The following is an 8,269-nucleotide window of genomic DNA, read 5'->3' as shown; positions in this document are numbered from 1 at the left end:
CAGTGTGGGTCCAACCCTTCTCATATTCTTTTTTCTTTCTTTTGGGTAAATTATTTCATCTCTCAGGGCCTCAGTTTACTCAAGAGCAAAATGATTGAACTTGACTAAATGATCTTAAGATCATTAGGGTTCAGCAGGGTTTGGCTGTTAAAGGGTAAAATGGGAAACTTCTTGAATACACTATAAAAATAGAACTTAGATTCTAAGGTTTTGAGGGGAAACTACTGAAGTTGCTCAACTAAATTCCCCAAGCTTGGGTTATTTGAAATTTTGGTTGTTATTTAAACAAACACCTCTGAACAACTGGTTCCTGGTGAACTGAAGTAACTACATAAATAAAATAATCATTTAGATAACAAGCAGGACCAACATGCTTTTTGGTTTGAAATTAACATTTAAAGTGAGGAATAATCAGAAAATAAGCCAACTTCGCTTGGATAAAGGTTCTCTGCAGGTAAAGGGTGGGGGGAGGAGAGAGAGGAGAGGGCTAAAGACCGAGGTGGATAAAGGAGATGGGAAAGGGGGTGGGAGGGATGCTTTGCATCCAGTCCACACTTCTTGGGGGGGAGGAGGGAAGAGGGAAACACACTCACATCAAAGAAAGCTAGTTACTTATGCATTCTCTTAGTTGTCTCAACTCAGCTACAAAGAGCCTCGGACCCACCTCCCCCTCTTCTTCTCCCTCCCTCACCCCTTCTCCAAAGGGAAGGGAGGGAAGAGGAGGTGGAGGCAGCCAGGCCGCGAGCGGGCGGGGCTAAGGGGAAGTGAGCGCGGGCACGTGCACGGCGGCAGCCGCGGGAGCGCGCGTGCGCGTCCGTGGGTGCCGCGGCGGCGGCGCTGGAAATGGCAGTTGCCGGGCGGCTGGCGTAGCGCGCGGCTGCTCCTGGCGCTGGGGGGTGGCTCTGGCCCGGGACGGGATGGGGGCGCGAGAGCTCGGGGGCTGCGGCGGCTGCTGCTGCTGAGCGCTCGGGGCAGGTGAGTGTCCCAGGCGAGTCCTGGCGTGGGGGAGGAGGGAAGAGAACCCGGATGCGGCCGTGGTGGCGCGGTCTTCCCCAGCTGCGGCAGCAGCTTGTGTGTGTCTTATCTGTGTGTGTGTGTGTCGGGGCTGTGAGGTGTTGTTTTGTAGTACGGTGTTGAGTGCGGTTTGGGGGGACCGGGCTGGGATCGTGGCCGAGGCCCCTCCGGCCGCTTGGGGCGCCCCCGCGGTTCCTCCCGGGCCAGGGCGCTGCGGCTCGGTGTGGCGCAACCTGCCGCGCTCTCGCCGGCGCCGCTCGGGCTCCGCGTCTCTGTCCCTGCGTCCCAGCCTCAACCTGCTGGGGGCCCCCGAGGTGGGGAGGACTGCGGGGAGTGAGGAGGGGGGAGGTCAATTCGCATTCCCCCGGACGTCTGCGAAGGAGTGGAGAGACGGAATGCTGGGGTGGGGGGACATGTCGCGATATGGGTGGCTGGCTTTTGTCGGAGCATTTGGGAGACACGTCACGATTTGCGGCTCTCGGGCGACTTCTCGAGGAGCCTGAGTGCGGGTGCGGAGGGGGTCGGCAATGCTTAGTGAGTAGGAACCGAACTGGGTGCTGGGCTAGTGGCGACCCCGGGCTGTTCGTGTTGGGTTAGTTTCCTGAAAGGTGGAGAGGAAACTCCCTGGGAGCTGCTGCCAGATGTTTTGATTCCTTTTTGTGGGACTGTAGCAGGCTCGTGGTCAGAACTAGTAAAAGGAAAGACGGGGGCGTTGGGGGGGGTGGTGGTGGTGAGAGAACGAAAATAAAGGTGATCTTTACTGCTTCTGGTGAAGATGATTTACAAATAAATCTCTTTATCTTTACAATTATTTCCCATGACTAGATCAGGTTTTCTTTTGGTATTGTGTTAAATTTAAGCCTGTGAGATGTGAGGGGATTGTAAGCATTTGGCAGCTATTTCTAATTGATGGTAGCAGACGTACATTTAGGGACAGATTGCTTTCCAAGATGCTTTCTTGTTGCACCACTCGTTGAATGAATTGCTTAACCGCTACAGTTGTATGTGGTCTGCCTGTTATTTTCAAGGGGCCAGAAGAGAATGACCCTTTCTTTGCAAAACTTTAATAACCTGTCCAAATATGTGGCAAAGGAGAAGGTTAAAAAGTAAAGGTAAAATTTTAATGTTGCTCCCAGGCCTGGGAGGACAAAATATGAAAGGTCTTAATTTTATGAAGTTTCATGACAGTTCTTTACTGTCATTTGTTACATCGTATAAACACAAAAGAATATGGAAACAGACTGCCTTCTCTAAGATTGCTACATTTGAAGTATCAAGTGGTTTTGTAAAAAAATATGGACAGGGTTTACTATATAATGAAGTCATATTTAGATTTAGTACTTTTTCAGAAGCACCATACCATAGTTTAGAAATAGTTCCCAGTAATAAAGGGAGATCCCAAATACGGGAAGAATTCAATAAGAATTAATTGAAGATCTTTTATTCACTTTAGTTCTTAAAAACAGAGTTTTGGCAGCTATATTTTTAAAAGTATCATGAAAATAGTTTTTGAGTTTAAAAATTTTTTTTAAATTTACTTTTTATTTTCAGTTCCAAAATTTCCAACTTTTACCCTTCCTCCACCCATTGAGATAGCAAGAAATGATACTTTTTAAAACATGAGGTTAATAGCATGCGAATATTAAAAAAGATAGTCAATATAATAAGTAATCTTTTTAAAAATATATTTTTACAATTACACGTAAAACAATTTTTAACACTAATTTAAAAAAAAATTAGAGATCCAAATTCTCTCTCCCCCCAATTGAGGAGGTAAGAAGTTTGATATGTTATACATGTCCTGTCATGGAAAACATATTTTCATATTAGTCATGTTGTTAAAGAGCACACAGGCCAAAAAAAAAAACCCCAACAACAACCACTCAAGAAAAATAAAGAAAAAATGGGTATGCTTCGGAACTGCATTCAGACTCCTTTCTCTGGAGGTGGATTTTTTTCATCATAAGCCTTTTGAAATTTTCTTGGATCACTGCATTGCTGAAAAATAGCTAAATCATTCATAACTGAATATTATACATACAATATTATGGTTATTGTGTATACTTTACACCTAGTTCTGCTCATTTCACTTTGTATCAGTTCTTGTAAGTTTTTCCAGGTTTTTCTTGTTAGGGGTAAAATTTATGGTTGGACCGAGTATATTTTGCGTTAGTAATTTAGTTACTAAATTTAGTTAGTAATTTAATTACTAAATCCCAATGAATTACTCAAGTCAGAATGACTTTTATGGTAGTTTATAAATCTCCTAAAAGATATTTTCATTATTGAGATCTAATTTTAATGTTTACATTCTGAAAGTATCTCGCTTATCATATTCCATCACAATCATATACCACAACTTATTTAGCCTAATTTATCAAATCAGTCCTTAAAAGTTGTATAAAACTTAAGTACAGATCTCATAGTCATTCTTGGTCACCGAGAGACTACCACTACAGATCTCATAGTTAAAAACTGGAATCCTTTTTCTCAGAATGAAAATGTTTAACTGTTTAAAATGTATTTTACCATGATTGCCCCAATATATCCTTTCGTTAGCTCCAGGGATGTTGGGGTTGGAGAAAGTTGTCAGACTGAGTTTGTTATAGTGTATAAATATTTGAATGACTCTTGTTTGTGAACCTTTTCTCTTGCCTTCATTTTTTTCTTTCATACATAAATTTTAAGTTGGCTTCATATTTACACCTTTATCCCACATGAAATTCTACTGTAATTATGAAAGGCAGCATTAGTGTAGTGGGTATAATGCTGAACTTCAAAGTTGGGTGATCTGGGTTCAAATCCTGCCTCTTTGTCCTATGTAAAAGTGTCCTGTGTAAAAGTGATTGTCATTTAACCTTACTCTGAACCTATCTATTGCTAATAACTGTCCAAATTTATTGATTATAATTAGATTATGATTGTCTTCTTCCTTGGTGGAGTAAAAAATTCCTTACTGGCTTTCAAGACAGTGTTGCTTAGTTTTAAATGTTATTAGTCCTCCACATGAATCAAATGTAAAGGACATTTGAGGTAGACTTTGGAAGACTGATTTTAGTGTTAGTTCTAACCACTCTTCTTTGTCCTAAGACATTTAATCTATCTCTAAATTGAGTTGGTGGAGTAGATGATTTCTAAGGTTCCTTCCTGCCCCAACGTTTTATGTCACTACTTTTTTATATTAGGCCAACTTTACTCATGTTATGTATCCTCAATTCCAGACTGCTTATGTTGTACAGATAAAGATAGTGAGTATATTCAGACTTAAAAAGTGTTAATGAGTGAAAAGTATTTGGTTAAAAAAGCTTGAATTAAAAAAAAATTTCCTGCCAAACTTTTAAATTCAATAGTTCATTATTCTAGATGGAAGTTCTAAGCACAATTTATCTTATATTGATCTGTAGAATTATGATCATCTCTAAAAAATTTAAATTTGGCTAGAGTCAAATGGGATTTGGAGGCTTATGATTTAATCTGTTTTTATGTAAGTAGATAAGATTCTACAAAAGTGCAAGTTGTGTTGAATTTTCATTGCACAACAGAAAGCCTTCAAATTTGGAAAGTAGTTACATAAATATTTTAACTTAATATCAAAATCTCAACTCATCTAATTTAGAAGTTGTAACCTGACATTCTGTTAACTGTTTAATGGAGTTGAGGTTTTTGTTATTGTATATAAGGGGAAAAGTTTGATGGGTCTTTGTTTTTTTGCCTTAGATATTCATTATAGGATAAGGATCATTGAGCTTGCTAGTCTTGAACTCACCTCATATACCAAGGCTAGGCTAAGACTGGCAAAGAAGAAAGAGGTACAGGGGAAAGCAATAGAAGATTGGGGGGGCAATGATTTGAGAACTGAGGAGGATGAGATCCTGGAAAGAAAATAGATTATGTATGTGACTGGGAAGTGGTAGAGTACCAGGGTGTGAGGGAGTTTTGTAAGGAAAGTTAGAATGATCTTTAGCAAGTTTAAATAAAGGCTATGTTTTCAAAGTAATTGTTGCTTTTTAGCTGAACTGTAATATAATGGGAGGAGCTCTGATTTGGCATTGGATAACAGCATTTTACACTTTACCTTTATGACTTGGAGAAGCAACTTGACTTCCCTGGACCTCATTTTTCTCACTAATAAATTGAGGGAGTTTGAATGGATGACTTCTCAGGTCTCTTCCATAGAATTATGATTCTAGTGATGCTATCCCTGCTCATTGGTTTCTGTTCCTCTTTCCCCTCAGCTAACCACTGCCTCTACACAAAAATTCTTTTACTGTATTTCTTTTTTATACATTTTTTATTTACTTATAAGTTCATATACATTTCTATTAGAATGTATGTATTGTGAGGATAGGGGCTTTTTAAAATTTTGTAGCTTTAATCTTACTGCAGAAGTCTTCAATATAATTTTCTTTAAAAAAAAAATTATTGTCAGAGGCAGCGAGGTGGCTCAGTGGATAGAGGGCCAGGCTTTGAGTCATTGAGGACCTGGCTTCAAATCTGGCCTCAGACACTGTTTATCTGGGTGACTCTAAACAAGTCACTTAACCCCACTTGTTTGGATCTTGCCTCTCTTCTGTCTTGGAATCATACAATTCTAAGACTGAACTAAGGGATTTTTGAAAACAATGTTCAAATTGTGAATAGCACCTGACCTTTAGTAGGAGTTTAATACAAGATTGTTGATTATCAGTCTAAACATTTATTAGATCCTTGGGGGAAACTTTTTAAGTCAATAAACAAGTCATCAGACATTTATTGTTTACTAGTAGTTCAGTCCTATGCTGTGGCTTGGGATAGAAAGAAAAGCAAACAGTCCTTGACCTCAATGAACTCACATTCTAATATGGGAGACAATATGCAAACAATTTTATATATAATAGATATGTGTACATATATACATATACACATACATACATCTGTACCAGACAAAATTTGAGATTATCTCCATGGGAAAGCTTTTTAGCTTAAAGGGGACTTAAGAAAGGCTTCTTATAAAAGGCATGATTTTGGTTGAGACATGAAGAAATCCAGGAGACAGATGCAGAGGGTATGAACATCAGACATGGGTTAGATCTGCACTTTAAGATAATTTTGGCAGTTGAATGGAAGATGGGAGTGAAGAGAGATCTGAGGCAAGGAGTCCAACAAGAAGGAAAAAGTCCATACTTCTAGAGGATGAAATGACCCATATTCTAAATTTTATCTCATCAGAATTTATACATTCCACCTTTACTGCTGCTGCCACCACCTAGGATTAAGATTGTTCATCAGATGCCATGCTCCCAGCCTTTCCTTAGTTTTCCCCTTGTACCCATTTCCCTGATCTGTTCACTTAGTTTTATGTCATTTCATTGGTTAAATTGAATGACAAAATTTTACTAAAGTCAGAGGGAAATTTGGTATTAATTTATGTGTAGTTGCATTTTGTTGCAAGTGCATTTTCATCTTGACATAGCTTTAAAGTACTAGAGAAAATCCCTCATGATAGTGTTTTCAATCTTAAGAGAATTGAGGAATAGTTGTAAGTGATACCAAATACTCTTAGAGGTTGTAACCTTAGGGGATAGGATTCCATTCACGTTTTTCATGTTAAAATTAATCTTGCTTCCTCCCAACATAATAATATACCAAACAAAATACAGGTATCCCTTCCATAGTGTTACTTTCCGGGTTTGCATAAGAAATTAAATGGGATTTTTGGAGAAGTTTTTCAGAAGTGTAATACAGCAAAGAAAAAGTTTAGAAACTCATTTTACTTAACATTGACCTACATATAGCCTATGACCAAATAAATACTTAACCCAAATTTTATGATAAGGTACTTTAGACACCCATAAAAGGGAAAGTCAAACTTGTATGAAGGGAGGGCCAAAAAATTTTATGCAGATTTTCCAGATGGGAACACCCTAAATCCCTCTTATCTCTCTATAAAAAATAATATAATCCTGCCTCCATCACTGGTCATAATAACAATAATATTACTATACATTTATATATTTTATTATAACCACCAGTGATGTAGGAAAGGAAAAATGAGAAATATTCTTGTTTTACAGGTAAGGTAATAAGTAGCCTTAGAAAAATTAATTGATTTTTTTTTTTAATGTCTGTGCTTGTAAGAGGTAGAGGCCAGATTCAGTTAAGATTTACTTATTCCTAGACTAGTGCTTCTCCTCTGTCCCACTATTTTGCTGGCAATGACCTACTTTATTAAGGAGTTCATATTCTAATGGAAGAGATGACATAAAAAGAAGGTTTAAACTACAAGATGGAAGCAGGGGCAACAGATTTATAGGCATAGTGCTTTATATTAATATATATCTTTCTTGGAGGGAGATACAGGTTATAGGCTTGTACCTCATTCCACCTATTGGAACCTCTGAGAGAAATCTCAATTTAAGCCTATGAACTAAAATCATAATCATTATTAAATACTTTAGCAAAGAATAATTGATAGCTAGTGCTGAGAGCAATCCTGGGATCTAGTTAACCTTTAAGCGATAGTGGTGACAAGGGCAAATTGTGTGTGACTCAGGTGGAAGGAATACTTTTGCTTTCGACCAGTATTATGCTACTACCATTACCAGTGTCTGGGGTCCAGTTTAATTTCTAGACCACCTGGCAAAATTTAAGAGAAATCTGATAGTGAATACTCTAGAGAGAGGGATTACATGGATTAAAAAGAAATCCACAAAGTAATCCAGAAGCTTTATTTGGATTGTGGTTTTAACCACATTCCTGACCATGTATTTTACTTGTTACTACTAATAACCAATTTATAAAATAGGAAAACTTGACATTTACTTTCTCTTCTTAGCCTTTTATCTACACGTAGCAGACAAATGTGGGAAAGGATAGGCAAAGGAAGTAGTAGTAGTCTAGGGGAGCCTGGGTAATTAACAATACCAACTTGGCTTAATTTAAAGTTGACTATTTGGCTAGCTTAGCCACAGTGCTTAACTAGAACCTAAAGATATAAATGAATTCTTTACCTGTTGCACCAGGGTAAGGAGTGATCAGGGTAGGAGAGATGATTTAGCAGTTAATTTGCATATTGCCAGCTGAAATTCAGTATAGCTGAGATCTTTAAGTAATAGAGCAATTTCAGTTTGTCAGTTTTACCTCTTTTAATGCAAGTGGAAGATTTCTTTAGCTATCATATCAATCCAATTCCTTTTCTTCATATCTTCCTTAGTCATTGAAACTACTATGAAATAATTTTTCATAGAAAGGAAATAAAATGAAGGCTTATCACACT

At 38.4% G+C, this 8,269-nt stretch overlaps 1 protein-coding gene across 6 annotated transcripts in view; it reads left to right on the top strand.

Annotated features, from left to right (window-relative positions):
* The first annotated feature begins 760 nt into the window (after positions 1 to 760).
* PIK3CB (phosphatidylinositol-4,5-bisphosphate 3-kinase catalytic subunit beta) overlaps positions 761 to 8,269 on the top strand; it is a 200,268-nt gene continuing 192,759 nt past the window's right edge. For 2 of the 6 annotated variants that reach the window (XM_056793674.1, XM_056793673.1), the window contains exon 1: positions 761 to 975. The gene's annotated coding sequence lies outside the window, so the exon portion shown is untranslated. The remainder of the gene's footprint in view (positions 976 to 8,269) is intronic. The other 4 variants (XM_056793672.1, XM_016433556.2, XM_056793675.1 and 1 more) reach the window with 3 other exon arrangements.

The sequence above is a fragment of the Monodelphis domestica genome, chromosome 4 (genome assembly GCF_027887165.1).
Source record: "Monodelphis domestica isolate mMonDom1 chromosome 4, mMonDom1.pri, whole genome shotgun sequence".
NCBI classification, from domain to species: Eukaryota; Metazoa; Chordata; class Mammalia; order Didelphimorphia; family Didelphidae; genus Monodelphis; species Monodelphis domestica.
The sequence above is the reverse complement of the archived record's forward strand: the minus strand, read 5'-3'. Positions and strand labels throughout refer to the sequence as shown.